Consider the following 20,403-nt stretch of genomic DNA (forward strand, 5'->3'; position numbering starts at 1 on the left):
CATACTCTGTCAGATGTATTAAGCGGGAATTTGTAATTTTTAATCTTCCAACTGAATATTATAATATTTTTAGTCATACTGTTTTAATGTCAATTTTGAGTGCGATCTGACGTTTAGTTTATTTACATCGCATTAGAAACAAGTTAACTTTTTTTTGCACGGCGATTTTTGGTCTATTGGTCGAAATTTCCCTCTGAAGGGCCGAACGGCCAATAAAGAGTTATGAGGATTTTGTGGAAGAAAAACTTTCAGATTTTGCACCACGATAACGCTCCAGCTCATCGATCGATCATTGTGAACGAATATGTAACCACAAAAAAAAAAACAAAAATATGATTCAACTAGCACCGTGTGACATTTTCCTATCTCGGAAACTCAAATTATCGCGTCGTGGAACCCGTTTTGACAGCATTGAAAACATACCCTATGATCAGAAAGTATCGTAAATTTTTAAATAAAACAAAATAGAGATAAATTTCAGGCAAATCAGCTTATCTCCTTCGAAACATGCTCCATCTGCAGCAACACACATGTGCCAACGCTTGACCCAGTCATCCAGGCAACAGGAAAAAGCCGCGCATAGCCTTATCAAGGGAATACAGTGCTTGCTCGATGGTTTTTAATTGATCTTTGGTCAAATACTTCAGTACCATTCGGGCTCGGTGCGATGGCCCGTTATCATCATGCAAAATTCAAAAATTGTCGGCCCACATTTCCGGCCGTTTGCGAAGTACAGGCAGAGACTAATGATTGGATGGGACTAAACCTGACATAGTGTGACTCAAATCCGTAATCGTACTCCACCATTCAGATTTCTTTTCCCTTTTTTTTGAAAGTCGAAAACAAGCTTCCGGAACATTCTATTTAGATAAAGTTATAGTGTCATATAAGAGTTAAAAGGTTTCCTATCTGTTTTCAGAATAACGGTTTTTATATCTCTGAAAAAAAATGGTTGAAGTCCCTATTCGATTTCGAAGGCGTTGGCAAATTTCCGAATTCCATCATGGTATCCCTTGTTCATTGCAACTGCCTTTATCTGTCTTTGGCCTTATCTACGAGTTTTTTGTGTATTCGAAAGGAATATTCATCAGTTTTTTCATAAAGTGGTTTTTAAAATCGTTATTTTAAGAAATTTCATGATTTGAAAATTTCCTACACAGATAACTTCCTCAGTTTTCTACTGATCCAATACACCATCGATAAAAACCAAATTGCTCATACATGCACCCTTTTACCATCCCTCCACCACCACCATGTTTAAGCGTTGCTTTCAATTTTTTTTTTACGTTTAATTCGTCGTTGGCTTCCTCCATACGAAACGATAACCATCGGAGCCAAAAATATCAAATTAGGACCCATCTACGGAAATAACATCTTACCAGTAAAACATTGATGTATTTTATACTGTTTGAAATAATCAAATTGGAGTTACTGATTTTTTTTGCTGAGATACTGTTTGTCCCTCTGTGCTCGAGCATTCAAGTTGCCCTTCCTAGGCACATTACAAACTTTTTGTTTGCTCAGTTTGATTTTTATCGATGGTGTAATGGATCAGAATGTTTAATTGACCATTCTGAAGGGGAGTATGAAGCGAAGTGTCAACAAAATGTGATGGAATCGAGGATTCAAGTTTTGCCAAGACAATGCCTCAAAGTTAAAGACATATAAAGTTCGCATATGGTTACATTACAATTGCATTACAATCAATCCCAGTAAAAACTGAGGAAATTATATGTGTAGGAAATTTAGAAACCATGAAATTTCTTAAAATAACAATTGTAAAAACCACTTCCTGAAAAAACTGATAAATATTCCTTCCTAAAGACGCATCCACATTACACCAATCGGCCTTGGCCGCCCGGTAAAGCCGACTAAATGTGGACGTACCGCCCGGGCTTGCCAACGTGCCGAAAACCGACTCGAATCAAACCGAACCCAACCCGAAACAAGTGGGTCCGGTTCGAGAAAGTCGAACCAAAACAAAACGAAGTAAATTAGCGTTAACGACATTGTGCTTCGTGTGTTCGTTACGGCTTCGTGCATCCGATGGGACTTCGGCCTCGTGCACCCGATGGGGCGTCTACATTACATAACGAACCGAATATGCCGCCTGGTACAGGCCGACCGGCATCATTCGGCCTAATGTGGACGCGCCTTAATACACCAAAAAACTTGTGGATAAGGCCAAAGACAGCTAAAGATAGTTGCAATGAACAAGGGATACCATACTAATGATGGAATTCGGTAATTGGCCAACGCCTTCGAAATCGAGTAGAGATATCAACCATCGTACGATTATGAGTTTGAATCAATTTTCATACAGTAGCACATACATTCGCCATTTTCAGAGATATAAAAACCAATATTCTCATATGACACTATAACTTTATCTAAATAGAATGTTCCGATAGCTTGTTTACGACATTCAAAAGATGGGAAAAGAGATCTGCATGGTGGAGTACGATCACGGATTTGAGTCACTGTATGTGCGTCTTAAGGTCGTACTAACATAAGAAAAAAAACCGGTTCCCACCGCTTCTCGACCGACCGGCTAAAATTCCCGGTACTTTCTGATCATAGTGTAATAACGAATTCGCTGAGTGAACTGAAGGCAATTCCTGGATACAGCTATATAAAGTGTTCCGATGATTGGATTATTTTAGAGGCGAATGAACCTCTATAATTCATCACGTTCGTTCGTTCGGATTATTCGTTAGAAAATGTGCATTGATATTTAGATAATAAATAAAGTATTTTTCTTATAAACACACATTCCGGGCATACAGTTGACAGAAAATATACTTACTTGGTTTATCTAACTCAATTTGCTCAGATAATAAACGCATTACTGCGATATATCTTTTTCCGGATGTAGTCAGAGAAACATTTTGCAAACATCCTTCCTCAAATCAGATAACACCCTCATGTTTTCCACAGATTGTCATCAAGTGTTCGAAATGTATCAGTCACTAACACATGCACATATTTTCAGCATTTCTTCACCTTTCCACTTGTACTTCCGTTTTCTCGACCGGCTATCAATCTCCAAATATCAAATTTATAGCTACATTTCCTGGACCCCAAACACACTCTCGCTCCTAGGGACCGACAAATTGCCGCTTGATTTATTCCCTCTTCATTTGCATTTATTCCTCACTCTGAGCGCTTATCGATCGAAAAGGTCGTGGTATCAAATACTTGCTACCCGGCTTAGCACATATGCCAAAATGTCATCCTCAGACACATCGTTTCTTTGTGTTTCCTAGAGAAGTAGAAAAAAATTAAGAGAAAGAAAACAATCAGTGTTTCCACTCAATCATACTATCCTATATATATATGTATATATATATATATATATATATATATATATATATATATATATATATATATACATATATATATATATATATATATATATATATATATATATATATATATATATATATATATATATATATATATATATATATATATAAAAACGCCGTCCATATATATAATATATATATATATGAACGAACAGTTGTACAAATTTTCCATCGATTCTGATTCGAGCCCTCCGGGATGCTGAGGTTCTCCCTTGTATACTTATGCCTCATGAATGGTGTGTAATGTATCGCAGTCACGGTAAAACCCAACCGTGCAAAGCAAGTTGAGAAAACCACGTCACGTTTCTATCTTGACTGACATTGGGAATATACGAAAACAATGTCTGTTGTTGCTTGAGAGGCTGCTCAATAATGCAGAGAAGTGCCTCAGTGCTTCGGTCCAGATAAACAGTGATGTGACATCCCGTAGGATTCCATCTACCTAAACACGAAGCTGATGGGTACAAATTATGCTCGAATAGAAATAATATTTATTTTATAATGCAGATAAATGTTCTGCACTGTCGATGTTCTACTTTTAATCTACAAGTGTAGTTGGCTAAAAATAGAAAAATGCTTTTTTCTGGAATATAATATTCTGGTGGCAGTAACGCGATGCATGTCTAAAGCGTATCAGATTGTAAAAAAAATGCATAAACTCTTGAGATTTTCCTCTTTTTACGTTTATGAATTGATCTTCTACTCCCATACATTTTTTTTATTCTAACAAATGATAAAACCTACGAAAGTAAAAGGAATGCACAACAGAATGTTCTTTATTTTTGAGACTTTCAGCCTCATGGGCCATCCAGTATTACATTACATTAGCATATATTAGGATAAAAGGGATCTTTTTCTCGTTTCGGGAAAGTAATTCAAAAAGCAAACACTAATTAAATTAAAAAACGTCTTGAACGGTAAATTAGGTATGTAGGGATGATTCATTCTCTGAAACTGTTTTTCATTTTTAATATGTCCTAAGTGAGAAGATTATACCACTTCTTCATGTATCGTGAACTTCAGCAAAGAAAACGTAAGGTTTGTTCAAACATAAGATTGCGCTCCAGCATTAAAGAGCTATTAACGGTCTTATTTGTTTCATAGAAACGATAATGCTCCTCAAACAGCTTCGTATCATTTTATTTCTCCATTCGTATGACCCACAGAAAAAATAGGTTGGCTTTCGGCTTCGGAAAGGAAAGTGGGTGAGGGAGGCCAAATACGCAACAGCGTCAATCGTCGCAACGCCAAGAGGCGGCGTCATGAATAATCTATTACCAAAATTGGTTTACGTCACTTGTAGCACTCGCCAAATACCATGACGAACTCAAACACCCGGGACAAGCAACAATAACCATAGCGACAAGCCATATCGGATGATGTAATCACCTCGAGAGATGCTGAGAGCACCAGCAAGCGGAACTGAAACATTTGAAAAATAGAATTCAATTTACTGGAAGTCGACGTTTGTGCTGACTTATCCTCTAACGGTATTGTTGAAAACAACATCCACAAAAATCAGAAATACCCGGATTTGGATGATGTTAGAACACTTCTCGTATTATGTTTCCAAATAAAAAACGTTCGAACTGTTGGGTGAAAAGGTCATATGGAAAGTCTTTTTAATGATTGATTCCCATATATTAGGCTGTCAAAAAAGTCCTGCGGTATTTCCGCGAGGTGTCGTTGTAAGCGCGTAGTTCTAGTTGTATTCATTGTATCGAGTCATACTATAGCTTGTTGGAAAGGTATTTTTGCTATAATATAGTCCTTGACAGTGTTTTGTTTGGTTAAGTCGTTCGTGAGTTATAGTGTCTCAAATATGGAGCAAAATAAAGAGAAAATCCGACATATTTTACAGTACTACTATGACAAAGGCAAAAATGCATCTCAAGCTGCCAATAAAATTTGTGCAGTTTATGGATCCGATACAGTTTCCATTTCCACCGCACAACGATGGTTTCAACGTTTTCGTTCTGGTGTAGAGGTCGTCGAAGATGCGCCACGCTCCGGAAGGCCTGTCGTCGAAAATTTCGACAAAATCGCTGAATTAACCGAGAAAGACCGGCATAGTAGCAGCCGTAGCATCGGCCAAGAGCTGGGGATAAGTCATCAAACCGTTATTAACCATTTGAAGAAGCTTGGACTCACAAAGAAGCTCGATGTATGGGCGCCACACACGTTGACGCAAAAAAACATCTTTGACCGTATCGACGCATGGGAATCGCAGCTGAATCGCAACAAAATCGACCCGTTTCTGAAGCGGATGGTAACTGGCGATGAAAAGTGGCTCATTAACGACAACGTGAAGTGCAAACGGTCGTGGTCGAAGCCCACTGAAGCGGCCAAGAAGGTTCTGGTGTGTGTGTTTGGTGGGATTGTCAAGGAATAATCTATTATGAGCTGCTTCCCTATGGCTAAACGCTCAATTCGGACCTGTACTGCCAACAACTGGACCGCTTGAAGGTAGCACTCATGAAGAAGAGGCCATCTTTGATAAACAGAGGCCGCATTGTCTTCCATCAGGACAACGCCAGGCCACACACTTCTTTGGTGATGCGTCAGAAACTCCGGGAGCTCGGATGGGAGGTTCTTTTGCATCCGCTGTAAAGTCCGGACCTTGCACCAAGTGACTACCACCTGTTTTTGTCCATGGCGAACGAGCTAGGTAGTCAGAAGTTAGGCACAAAAGAGGCCTGTGAAAATTAGCTATCCGAGTTTTTTGCCAATAAGGAAGCGAGCTTCTATAACAGGGGTATTATGAAGATGGCATCTCGTTGGGAACAAGTCATCGAACAAAACGGCGCATATTTGACTTAAAACAGATGATCGTAACTAATTTTATGAACAAATGAAAATTCAAAAAAAAATACCGCAGGACTTTTTTGACAGCCTAATATTTCAAATCTAATAACCCTGTCATCAGCCCAACAAAATGCTTCACCCCATCTACACCATCCTCTTGCACTCTGAAATATGGATGCCTTTTCAGGGAAAACCATACGGTAATTTTCCGTTTGAAATATTTGACTATAATTATGGTATTCATTCATTCCCATTCTCTCTTGACTCTCATGGAATGGCGATCCGTGAGATAATGGCTATTTTGTCTGCACCATCATCAACCGGACCACTCTTGTGTCCATGTTAGACCACACAAAAGCAAAAAGCATCATAATGTGCCAAATGTTTTGGTAGAAAGCTATTGCCAGGACGATGTCCAATTTATCTAAACTTCCCGAAATGTCGGTGGAAGCGTGTGCATGAGCATCGGACTGTCACATCGGTCACCTCATATTGGGTTTCGTGTATTCACCTCATATTGGGTCATATTGGGCACCTCATCACCTCATATTGGGTTTCGTGTATTCACTTCCATTGCAATAATAACATGTGAGCATTGTCAGAGTCGGTTTTCTTTACGTCTTTCGTTTGGTAAACAAAACATAACTATGTTAATAATTTTTCATAGCGTTTGTGGTAATCGTTTAATTGATACAGGATGGCTTGATTGACGTTCCACCAAAAATGTGTCCATTGGTATTGTTACTCTTTGAATCTCTTCGGTTAATAATTCACGGACACTGTATTAATTACCAGGTGAATGACGAAAAATAGAACACGTCTAACTAGTCGGCAAACTTTTTTGCACCAAGGGGCATCGTTGCCAAGTGTATCATATCTACAGAATAATCTGTATTTCTACAGGTTTTTTCCGACTTTTTGAGACCAAGAATCTGTAGATACAGATTACAGATTTTTTGGGTTTCATACAGAATATAAAGATTTTTTAAAGAACGTCCTAATAATAGTTAATAATATTTTGTTAATAATATTTTTTCCCATTTCACCCATTTTATTCGTATAGCATTCGAATCTGTTTAAATGAGAGTCATCTGTTTTCGACATTCATATGTAGCACGATGCCATACATTCTTATAGGTTAGCGTTATCTATATAAATGAAAATGGAACGCCAAATTTGTTGGTAAGCGTAAAACCAAAGTATGGAATGGTCCAATTTGAGCCGGCTTTATTTTGTTGTATTCGTCCCTGCCAATAGAATTTTTATTTTTTTAGCTTTGAGGAAAAGTTCGAATGAAATAAATTATATGTTCTTGAATGACATGTTTAATTGGATTTCGCGTTTGCAGAATTAAGCTGCGTGTTCCGTTGGTGTGAAACAAAAATGGTAATGGATAGCCTTCGTTGAAAATAAAAATTATGAATGAAAATTTACTTTTCTGTATCAAACATAGTTCTCGTGTAACGGAGAAACATGTTATTTGCGGGTGAATAAAGAATCTTGAGCGAAAATTGTGTCCGAAAACAAACTTATATTATAATGACGAGTTTTGGTAGGAGTTCTAGGAAATTTCTAGAAAAAAAAAATTGTAAAGGACCGAATGAAGAGTTCTGCGATTGAACCCAAAAACGTTCGCTTATTAAGAAAACGTGAATGTTCGAAATAATTTATATCAAACAAATCAGTTGTGGGCGGGACGACAGCTAGTAATAAATAAATAACACTGTTAAGCTTTTTCTTACTTATTTTCTTTTCAAAAAATACCTTAAAGAAGGATCGAGACGTTTTGACGCAGGATTATGTTTTCGAGAATATACATATACATATATAGATATTTCATGATGATTTCTTGATTTCTGATGTTTTTATAACAATCGATTTGGACACTCCTTAACAATCAATTGCAATGCAATTATAAAATTTCCAGTAGCTAATATGTGAAAATAGCGTTGAAAATAGAACTTCTATTTTCCCATTTTTCCCATATATATATATATATATATATATATATATATATATATATATATATATATATATATATATATATATATATATATATATATATATATATATATATATATATATATATATATATATATATATATATATATATATATATATATATATATATATATATATATATGTGTAGACCACAAGTCGTTTCGCAACAAAATGACTCTCACTGCAATCTGTCGTTGAACATAACCTAGAGAGATCCAACTACGGCCGAAACCAAAAAATGAAACGAAGTTTGTACCGTTTAAAAGATTTGATGACCAAACCTATTTTACTATTTTTCGAACCACGTCCAGTGTTTGAATTGTTTCCTTATTATGCTACGTTTTAATTCATTACAATTATTACATTTTTGTGTGGCTTCACGTGGATATCATCAACATCGTCTAATCAATAATAACGGGTGTTAAATAAAAAATGAGAATTTTTTCAATCACATATAAAAAAAATTATTTTTTTTTTCATCGATTTCAGTATTTTTTATTAATAACATAATGTATTTTCTTCAAAAAAATGTCAGTGGATGTTTGAGTAAGGGCCGTGATCTGCTGTTCGACGCAACTTTGTCGCGATGCTCTCACAAGAACGTTGTACGGCACTTACGTCCATTTTCCGGATGCAATTCCGGATTCTTGTAGCCAGTTACTTCGTGTCCCTGGCCCTCCAATTGTTTTTATACACTAGGGCACTGAGTGAGCCAAAGAAATCCTCTATTGGGCGGCACTGGGGCAGGTTTGTTGGGTTACGATCTTTCGGCACGAACGGTATCTTTTTCTCCTCAAGATACGCCAGCGTCTTCTTGGCGTAATGGGAAGACGCCTTGTCCGGCCAGAAGACGTACTTCCCATCCGCGTGATGCTCATTCAGGAACGGCAGCAGGATTTTATCGAGGCACTCTTCTCGATAGATTTGTTGGTTGATTGCCAGACCGCTCGGCTCAAACCAAGGCTTTGAAATGCCCCGGTCAGAAATGGCGATGTACAACATAACCTTTTTTCAAACTTGTGCTTGAACTTGTATTTCACTTCAGGCGGTGTGGATGACTTGTCGCTGGAGTAGTAATTATCATTTCCTGGAATATGCGTTTTGGACAGCGGAAAATAGCTTTCGTCGTCCAGAACGAAAGACGTTCCGCGGTATTTTTTGGTTATCCACCGCCACTGTGATTTGACCGTCTCAATCTGCTCCTCCGTGTACTCCGGCGACCTCGTCTTCTTCCTGCAGACGATTCCTTCCATCTTGAGGGTCCGATGGATCAATACGTGGGAGCAGCCATATTTCCGACCGGCGTCACGCAGGCTGGTTGTGTCCTTGTTGTCAAACAGCTCCTTAACGATGTCTTCCTCTGCTTCGTCATTATCGTCACCGGACGACCACTTCCGACCTTCCGCTCTACGTTCAGGGAACCCATGATACGATATACCGTACTGACAGGTACATTTTCTTCCTTAAAATGTGCCACCGTCAACTTTTTTCCTTGCTGGAAATGCGTTTCGTAGAACCGTACAATGCGTTCGCGGAGCACGTGGTGTTTCGACGCCATCTTTGCTTAAATTCAAACTAGCAAAACCAAACACGCCTACTGTTTATAGGGAGCCCAAAGAGCAATTTTCTTGGAGAAAGAAAATTTTACGCTCTTTATTTGAGTTACTGAAAGGTATTGAAAAAATTCTCATTTTTTATTCAACACCCGTTAATTATGCCAATCAATGATACTAAAGCTAAAATTATGCTTCAAAATTGGACTTATAAATGTAATACAGATTTCAATACAGATTTTTTTGAGAAAAAAAACTGAGATAAAAAGATTTTTTCAGACCAAAAACACAGATTTTATTATGGCAACCCTGATCGTTACTTCGGTCCAACGTAGTTTCACAATATGTCACAGTCAAAATTGCGTCCGGACACTGAATTTTGTTATTCACACAAAATTGTATACATATTCCTGATCTTTTTCTTTGGAAGCGATCCAAATGTTAACATTGAGTTTGTAGAATTTGTTAGGTGGTCTTTGGTGTGATTAGAGTCTATGTACACTGAAAAACAATTTTTTTTTGGAAAAGAGAGATGGGTAATGTCGGGGACATAACCGGAGAGACGTATGACTAAACCAAGGTAAGTTTAAAGCGGCGGTCAAATTGGATTTTTGAAGATAATGGAATACGCGGTATAATATTAACAGCAGAGATAAAGGTGTGTTCCAAAATTCAGATCAATTAGTCAGAAGGAACGCAGACACCTACAGACACACAAACAGGTCAAGTTGAATGAAACCATTTAAAAAAGTAGTTTAGAGAGGCAAAAGGAGTGTCAAACCACCATAAAAACATTTATTGCTTCCTAAAACCTCCATATGCCTAATTTGGTTTCATTTGCTTGATTAATTCTCGAGGACAGCAATCAAGGTCTACGGTAAAGTGAATCTTGGACTTCGTCGTGAATTCTTGTGGACATTCCTGATCGCTGACGTCACGTCTGGATTATCGGTGCAGATTTCATCTGCAATTTCGATTTGTTGATCGATCTCAAACGCCTGATCGACAGCAACACAACTCTAGAATCGGCTGGAGTGCTTGCGCAAGCGAGTGAGTATACCATTCAAACATTCAGTTCAGTATCGCCGTACACTGAAATGTTGGCCGACCACCAAAGTATCACACGACGCGCTCCACCAGGCATAGAAAGCCAATCATCGAGTGCGAACATCTCATGAAGCGCGGGATCTGCAGGCCGTCCAACAGCAACTGGGCCAGTACGCTGCATATGGCGAAGAAGGCTGATGGATCTTGGCGCCCGTGCGGGGATTATCGTGTCCTGATCGCTCAGACCGTGCCCGATCGATACCCGCTCCCGTACCTTCAGGACTTCACGACAATTCTGCAAGGTAAAACTATTTTTTACTAAAGTTCACTTGCAGAAGGCGTTCCACCAGGTCCCGATCCACCCGGACGACATACCGAAGACGGCCATCACGACGCCGTTTGGACTTTTCGAATTCTCCCACCAGACATTCGGATTGCGGAACGCTGCATTCCAACGGCTCATCCACGAGGTTGTTCGGGGGTTGGACTTTATTTTTACCTACACCGACGATTTGTTCATCGCCTCGTCGTCGTCCGAAGAACACAAGAACCATTTGCGCCAACTATTCGAACGACTCAAGCAACACAACCTGGCCATAAATATGGCGAAGTGCATGTTCGGCCGGTCTGAAATCACTTTCCTTGGACATTCCGTCTCCGCCGAAGGGATTCGCCCATTGCCCGAACGAGTTGAGGCCGTCCCAAACTTCAAGCCACCTAGGACCGTAAAGGAGTTGAAGAGTTTCTTGGCGATAATCAGCTTCTACCGGAGGTTCATTCCGAACGCGATCGAAGCCCAAATTCCGCTGTTATCGATGACCCCTGGCAATAAACGAAACGATCGGTCGAGCTTTCTCTCTGAGTTGATGCATCCGACATTGCAGCCGGAGCAGTCGTACACCAGATCTTCGACGACAAGGTGCAACCACTGGGATTTTTTCCAAGAAGTTCGACAAGGCACATCTTCGGTACAGCACATACGATCGTCAGCTGACAGCGATTTACCTTGCGGTGCGACACTTCCTATATATGCTGAGAGGACGGAGCTACCACATCTACACCGACCATAAGCCGATCATCTACGCCTTCCGTCAGTTGGACTTCATCGGGCAAATCACAACGGACATCCGGCATGTCGTCGGCAAGAAGAACGTGGCGCACCTTATCGCTTAAACTTTTTACCGTTCAGGCAATTCAAATCAATTGTTTTGCGATTGCTCTGCCGATCGCATTCGACCGTTCGTGACGAAAAGATTTCGTGACGCTGCTCTGCAAGCGACACACAACCTTTCCCATCCTGACAAACGTGCTAAGGCTAGACTGATAACGCAGCGATTCGTCTGGCCCGGCAGCATCGCCTTCGCCAGGAGCTGCATGCAATGTCAACGGTCAACGGTCAACGGTGACGCGCCACACACATTCACCCGTTACCCCTAATCGGCGCCGGATTGTCGATTCTCGCACATCAACATTGACATTGTTGGTCCGTTTCCACCAATCAACGATACTGTCTCACCATCATCGACAGGTAATCGCGATGTCCAGAAGCACTTCCAGTTCCTGACAAAACTGCACCGACGATCGCTCAAGCTTTTGCTACTGGATGGATCGCTCCATTCGGTGTGCCGCATTATATCACGACAGACCAAGGGCGCCAGTTTGAATCGTCCTTATTTTCTAAGTTGGTTCGTCTCCTCGGAATCAGCCATCTGCGGACAACGGCGGATCACCCTCAATTGAATGGTATCATCGAACGATGGCATAGAACATTAAAAGCGGCCATTATTCACCACGACCCGAACCGATGGAACACTTGCCAGTGATCTTGTTTGGTTTGCGAACAACCCATAAAGAAGACATCGGAGCATCGCTACCCTCCGCATACCATCCGAGTTTTTCGTCGACAACACTTCAAGTCGAACCGGATTCGTCGTGAAGCTACAAGAAGCTATGCGTGATATGCGTCCCAAGGACACGTCATGGCATGGAGATCGACCCGTTTTCGTGCATAAAGATCTGCAGACCTGCAAGCACGTGTTCATCCGCAACGACTCCGTGCGAACGAGTCATCATCATCTCACGCATTCGATCGGTGCCAACAATAAAACAAATGATCCTTTCTTTTATCTGCACCCAATTTCAATACAGGATTGTTCTCCCTGGTTTGACCGGTCAAGCAGCATTGACCTTAGTTTTTGTATACACTAGAAGAGAACACAGTCTTTTAATGGCCCTTGCGCCAAATAGCTTTTAGCTGGAACAATTAGAGGGTGTCGGTTTTACCCTGATTTCCCCTACAGCTGAATAAGTTGAAAGAATTACATCTGATTTGATTTGGGAAACAATTTTTATTTTCGCTATTTGTACAGCAGCGGTTGGAAAACGTTGCCATTTTGGGACCATAAATCTTGTACGTGATTTTCAGCGCACGGTTCGTTTCATTTTATTTTGGTTCGATCCGCGAAGCCGTAAAATAAAACAACAAAATGCTGACAAAATTTCCTTCGGCTATGATTGCAGCGCAAAAATCAAATATTTAACCAAGTAATGGAAGTTGTGAATTGAATCGCAGCGCTGTGCAAAATCTTTAAGGACAACGGTTTTGGTACTCACGATAAGTAGAAGACAAATCGATTAGTAACGTAAACTTTCCCTGCCTGCATCAATTTGGTTGAAGATCAATACTTTAATACATTAACAATTTTCGATTCGATGAGCATGAGTTATAATCTTTCTCCATTGGAAAACAAAGTTATACAGAGGAGAAAAAAAATGTTTCCATTTTTTCTTTCAGCGAATTCGTTTTATGACGATCTAATGCCATAATCCGCCACACGAGTCAAACACATCACTCCAAGAAAAGTTCATGAATCAAGTTGAAAAATCTCTACCGAATTTGATACAGCCATTATGTTTTCATAACCTACATCGCCATCAAAATATACGTCTCGATGAGTTTAAAAAAAAATTCGCTCATTTGTTGCGAATGGATGACTTTTTTTGAATTGAACACAGATCTGTTCCAAGGTGTCAATCGCATCGTTGGAGCGCTAATTTTATAGTGAGTCTTCCCATTCACTCGAACTGGACCCAAACCGACCTGTTACGATTCTTCCCATCCAAACTTACTCTCCTTTCTAGAGAAGCGGCAAGGTATTCACGAATTGTCCCTCAAGTGTTACGCCCAATTGAATGTGAGATTAGCGAAAACAGAGTTTCGCCCCTATTGAAGAAAGGACAAATGTTGTGTCGCTCGGGGAGAATAAAACGACGTTAAATGGCAAGAACAGAAAAGATAATCTACTTTTCGAAGAAACTGGCATTAGCTTTTCACAAACAGTTTGAGTGGAATATGGATACAATGGAAGAATCGCTTTAACCAAAAGTGCGTTAGTCCGAAGTAAAACATCAACCAACTTAAACTTAAAGGTAACTGTAACAATTTTTCCGATGCGATTGACGATGTATGGGGCTGTCCACATACCACGTGAACAACTTTAGGGGAGGTAGGGGTTACGAAAATGTCCACGGTTGTCCACGGCGGGAGAGGAAGGAGTTTAGATACTATCCACGTGGACGTGGATTAATATTTTTCCAATAATGCGCTTTAATTTCAAGAATTATCGAACTTTCCGCCTGCTCTTAGTATTCAGTGTTTATAAAAAAGGGTTGACCTGCTGTGCGCCAAACATCCACATGGCTGAAATTCTTCACTGAAACGTGTTTTTTGAGAGCCATCCACATGAATTGAGAGCAATCAATATATTGGGTTGGGGGAAAAGAAATGTCGTATATTGTCAATATATGGCAACACTTAAACATATCTTGTGTTGTACTTATCGCATCGGGTCATACAATATGGCTATTTAAAAAAGACAATCTGTGCTACAAGTGTTGTTTTGACAGTGTTGTAATTGTCCTTTTTAGTCTCAAGTAGTCTGGAGAGCGTCAAAGATGGAGTCCACCAAGCAAGAAATTTGCCATATTTTACGTTTTTACTACCTGCGAGGTAAAACTGCAACGAAGGCGGCCGAAAAAATTCGTGTAGTTTATGGACCCGATACTGTAACGATTCGCACAGCACAGCGTTGGTTTGATCGATTTCGTTCTGATGTAGTGGCTGTCGAAGATACTCCCCGCGCTGGTAGGCCAATCGTCGTGGAAACCGATAAAATCGTTGAAATCATCCAAGTAGACCGGCATGTGAGCACTCGCTCGATTGGCCAGGAAGTGGGTTTGGATCCATTTGCAGAAGATTGGATTCCAAAAAAAGCTGGATGTATGGGTACCACACGAGTTGACGCAAAAAAATCTTTAAGACCGAATTAACGCCTGCGATGCACTGCTGAAACGGAACGAAATCGACCCATTTTTGAAGAAGATGGTGACTGGTGATGAAAAGTGGATGACGTACGACAACCTAAAGCGAAAAAAGTCGTGGTCGAAGCGCGATGAGCCGGCCCAAACCATCGCCAAGCCCGAATTGACGGCCTGGAAGGTTTTGCTGTGTGTTTGGTGGGATTGGAAGGGAATCATCCACTATGAGCTGCTCAACTATGGCCAGACCCTCAACTCGGTTCTCTACTGTGAGCAGTTTGACGGTTTGAATCAGGCGATTGACCAGAAGCGGCCAGAAATGATCAATAGGAATGGTGTTGTTTTCCACCAGGACAACGCTCGGCCTCACACATCTTTGATGACCCGCCAGAAGCTACGGGAGCTCGGATGGGATATCCTAATGCACCCACCGCATAGTCCGGACCTGGCTCCAAGTGATTATCATCTCTTCCGGTCCATGCAAAACGCTCTTGGTGATACTAAGTTTCCTTCAAAAGAGGCTTGCGAAAACTGGCTGTCTGAGTTTTTTGCAAATAAGGAAGGGGGGTTTCATAAGCGGGGAATAATGAAGTTGCCTTATAAATGGAAACAAGTTTGCGAACGAAACGGCGCAGATTTGACTTAAATTGGATAATTTTAAGTATGTTGAATAAAGCGTCAAATTTCAATCAGAAATACAGCATTTCTTTTTCCCCAAATCTATATTTCCATTGGTAGGAGAGAATCATGCATTCCACTAGGATGAAGACACAATCGAAGAATGTTACAATTATATAACACACTTGACACAGAAATTAGAGTGTGAAGTTGTAAAATTTAGGTGATTTAGGAATGCTGTAACTTCGTGAAAAATCAACCTATGAAGATGGATATACATCATTCCAAAGCTTCATCTTCAACATTTCAAAGCTTTAGGTTCGGAATATACTACGGACGGATTTTTATATTAGTTTGTGTGAATGTAGTAGATAAAAATATAAGAACAAAACAAGAAAAAATCGATTTCTTTTTGTTATTCCTAGGTTTTCAGGGACTTTTAGCTAGCTACAAAAAACAAAAACAATTACCTTTATCATCCAGCTTCTATTAGATTTCAAGAATTTTCCTGTAGGAGTTTACAATACAATGTTATTTTTGTATGAATGACAAAGCGTTCCATCGTATTCGATGATTAATAATTTAATAAATGATTAACGCACCGCTAATCGTGAGGCAGTTTGGAAAACTCCAATAAATTGTGTGCAAAGTTAATTTGTTGATTCTACGTAAAACGAACGAAATTTGATTCAACAAAATTTGTTTGCATCGATTTTGAAAAAGTACCGAAAATAGTTTCGCTGTAGTGTTTTAGAAAATCGTCTGTAATTTTGCAAATGTTGCAGCATGTTCCGATGTTAGCGGAACATTTTGAGCCTAGTGTATCCTTAAAAACGTTTCATAATGATACGTTGAGCCATTCTTTTTATCCAATCGATGAAAGTTTTGAATAAACTAGAGAAGCACTCCATCGCAAATTGTGCCAGACGTACAAAATGCTATGCATACCCTCGAAATGCATTCGTTAATACGCAAGTGTTGAAAATTCCAGTTTTACATTATGTAAATTCCAGAATTTCAAACATTACTTAAAAATTTCGAATTCGCCCTCTGTACCTCTATTTTTTTTCTCAAATGTATTAACAGCACGACATTATTTTTATAGGTGTAGGTTTCGATTCCGCTTCCTCTGCTCAAGTGAGATTAATAGAGATTTTGCGAAAATGGAAGGCGATCAACACATTCTTTGATGCTTGGGCCATATCTCTACAGATGTGTACCAGGCAGCGATGCTCTAATTAATAATAGCTAATATTTTTACCAATAGAAAATACAGAATAGATCATAAAAAATTCAAATATTTTCTCTTAAAAATGGGGGAATGTCCAGGTGGACAACAGAGGAAGGGGTATCTGGAATGTTCACGTTTGTCCACGGAAAGGGAGGGTGGTGTCCAAAAACGTGCTTTTTCTGTCCACGTGGTTTAATCAAATGGCATGTACTAGTCTTAGTTCACAATCGTCGTACTTCACAGCCAAATCTATTCAGGTTTTCCAAACAGTGTCACTGCGGTTATAACTACTGTTAATCCTTGCTCAACGAGTCAATTTGATTTAGGACGTCGGAAAAGTTATTTCCCGCTCCACTTCCGTTTCTTCATAATATTAAACTTAGATTCCACTAGATGCAAATCAGTAGCGATCCGGGGTTTTTGAGGTTGGGCTTCGGAACGAGGAGTGAATCTTACCAACAATAATCGGTGATATCATCAGTATTGTTTCCGCTTGAGAACCAATCACAAAGCAACGGACGATGTCAAGAGTTTATATTGCTTCTGTGTTGCTTCAGGCTATTGCCTGAATAAACTTTGAAGTTTGAAAAAGCCAAGATACAACTGATATTATCGTTTGAGAGTGTTGAAGTTGACAGGCGAGCAGTAGCGTTGAGTCAAAGTTTTTTTTTGAGTTTTTTACATAATGGTCCCTAGTTTATTTTTTGATTGTCGACTGACAAAATGAATGGGTTTAATTCATTTTGTCAGTCGTTTTAGGGAAAATGTGTTTGACGTATGCTATTTAAACATACGGTGTTTTTTAACTAACAGTAAACCTCAGAAACCAATTATAGATGTAACCCAAATGAATCACATGATTGTGAGTTTGCTTTCGAGTGCACATCATTTACTCAGCCCCTTCGTACGAGATGTTTTTGCTGCAATGAGGCATTATCCGATTCTGTCCGGAGCCTTTCATAAAGTACAAATGTAGTGGTGCATATAGTGCAAGAGCAATAAAATGGAGAGTACTAAAAACAGTATATAGAAAACATTTTGAACAATACACCCATGCATTTATTTTTGGTTCAAGTGTACTTTCCCCGGGATGATGCGCAGGAGAATCGAGACATATCAGAGTATCAAGTTTTGAAGTGTGTTGGCGACTGCATTGTCGGTTCAGCATATTTGATGCGAGATAACATTGTTCACGTTCATGTCCTAGCACAACAATGGTAACATCACAAAATACCCCGCCTAGGAAAAGATTCATTGAACGACGCAGAGTGGTAAAATAATTAATTAAATGATGTCAACTTGCACTTGTTTCATCCTATTATTGATGACTGTGTCCTGTGTCCGATGTGCGAAGCAAATCATAGATGTGTGACTCTGAGATTCACTGGAGCTCAAGAAATAATCACCATTTATATGATGATACTACTCGGATTATCCAGCTAGACATTCGGAAACAAATTAATTAATCACTGATAATCATTTTGTCTTCATTACAGAATAGTATACTCTAATAGTGTCTTCTGCTGTGTCGTTTCTGCCTAATTCTATGATTTTTGATTCTGTATGATTTTTTGGTTGATTCTGTTCCCACTCACTTAGCGGGGAATAAAAGAAATAAAATTCGCATTCCATATTTTACTTTTGAAATACTTTAATAATTCACCTCTTGGCAAGCCTCTTTGGCAAGTATCTCATTAATTCAGAAATCTTCCTTTTCAATTTGCATCAATTTGCTCGAATACGGTGCGCTTGTTTTCATTTGCTTTACAGTGAACTGTAAAAAAACTTGTCATTTTTTAAACTTTACCGCTCCAGTTACTCCAGAAAACTTTATCCTGTACATTGATTAATGTTGTGACCTTTACAATGCTCTGTCAAATACGCCAACGTTAGTCCAACTTCATTAGCGCCCTGTTCTCGGGTGCCGAAATGGAAAATTATCGACCGGAATGGGTAGCAAAAACTGACGAATGCATAATGATTCATTTCATGTGGAACTCGCATGTCACGTTTGAATGGATGATCGCAATTCATTACCTGTCCTCGGTGGCCCAGAGCGGGAAAAATCACCCGTCCGTATTGCATAGCAAATATTGATTTATGAATCATAATTCCCGGCGAAGTTCGGGCAGAGCGAAAGGATCGATTGGGTTTGCGGAAGAGTGGACCGAAAAGTATACGGCGCACCAGCTATTAACAGTGGAACTACGAGGCAATCCGGAACGAGAGCACAGACACCAGTGATTCATTAACGAATCAAATGAAACAATGACGGCGCCAGTGGTTGTGTGGTTAGCGTAACAGCCTCACAATCCGATCGGCCTGGGTTCAATCCCAGCTGGCGTCGTTGGGATTTTCTGAGGCGAAAAATCTCTGGTTACGTCTTCCTTCGGAGGGGAAGTAAAAGAAGTTGGCCCGGCTCATGAGTTGTTGAGTCTGATAGGTAGGAACAGGTGGAGTCGCCTCCCTGTTGTCGGTGATTGGCACTAAAGTGGCGGAAATAGGCCGACGAAAAATAAGCGAAGATAAAAAAAAAAAAAAATGAAACAATGCACTTTGGGTCACGATTTGGGATTTCACATATTTCACCAGGGGCATTGCTGGTCTGTTAGGAAGATAAAAAAGGGTTCGCTTATTGCAACGCAATGGTTTCCGTAATGAATCATAAGAATCAAAGAGAGTAATTACACGATGCAAGTTTTTGATTTTTTACGGTGCGAAATCTTGGTGAGTCCTGAAACTTCACAAATGTGATTTATTATTGAACAATTTACAATTCGACTTACAGATACTCCAAAAAAAAGCAATCTGAAACAGCTAAAACCTGACCTTGGGTGATATTTCAATTAGTTCGAAAGAAAATATATATGAACGGATGAGAATATATCCGTTCCAAATATCCGAAGTATACATTCGAGGGACACATACCTACGATGAAAGGTTTTCATTCAGTAGATGTGAATTGCAAGCCGATTTCTCATTAGCATTTCTCACAGATCATTATATATCGCAGTTATCTATTTGCTCCTCCTCTCCAGGTCGGATCTCTACACGTCTCATAACAACGAGCTACAGCTCTTCTATCAGGATCTTCAAGTACCGATAAAATCTTGACACTTGGCGACTACAACCTCCCGTTTCTGAGCTGGATCTTCGAGAAGGACAAGAACGGTTGTTTACCATCAAACGCATTTACGGAACAAACTCTCACCGAACCGATGTTGACTTGGTGTTTGAATCAAATGTATTATCTTTCAAATTCGAACGGTAGGCTTCTCGATTTGGCGTTCATTAGTCAACGGGACATTGTGGATCTCCTTGAGCCTCCGGTCCCGTTATTGGAATCCAATCATCATCACAGGCCATTCGTCCTGGATGCCCTCTACAGTTCTGCTAACGTCTCTGACAATTTGTCTCTTCCAACTGAACTGGATTTCAGTATGTGTTAGTTTGACTATCGTTTGGA

Source organism: Toxorhynchites rutilus, chromosome 1 (genome assembly GCF_029784135.1).
Source record: "Toxorhynchites rutilus septentrionalis strain SRP chromosome 1, ASM2978413v1, whole genome shotgun sequence".
In the NCBI taxonomy this organism is placed as follows: Eukaryota; Metazoa; Arthropoda; class Insecta; order Diptera; family Culicidae; genus Toxorhynchites; species Toxorhynchites rutilus.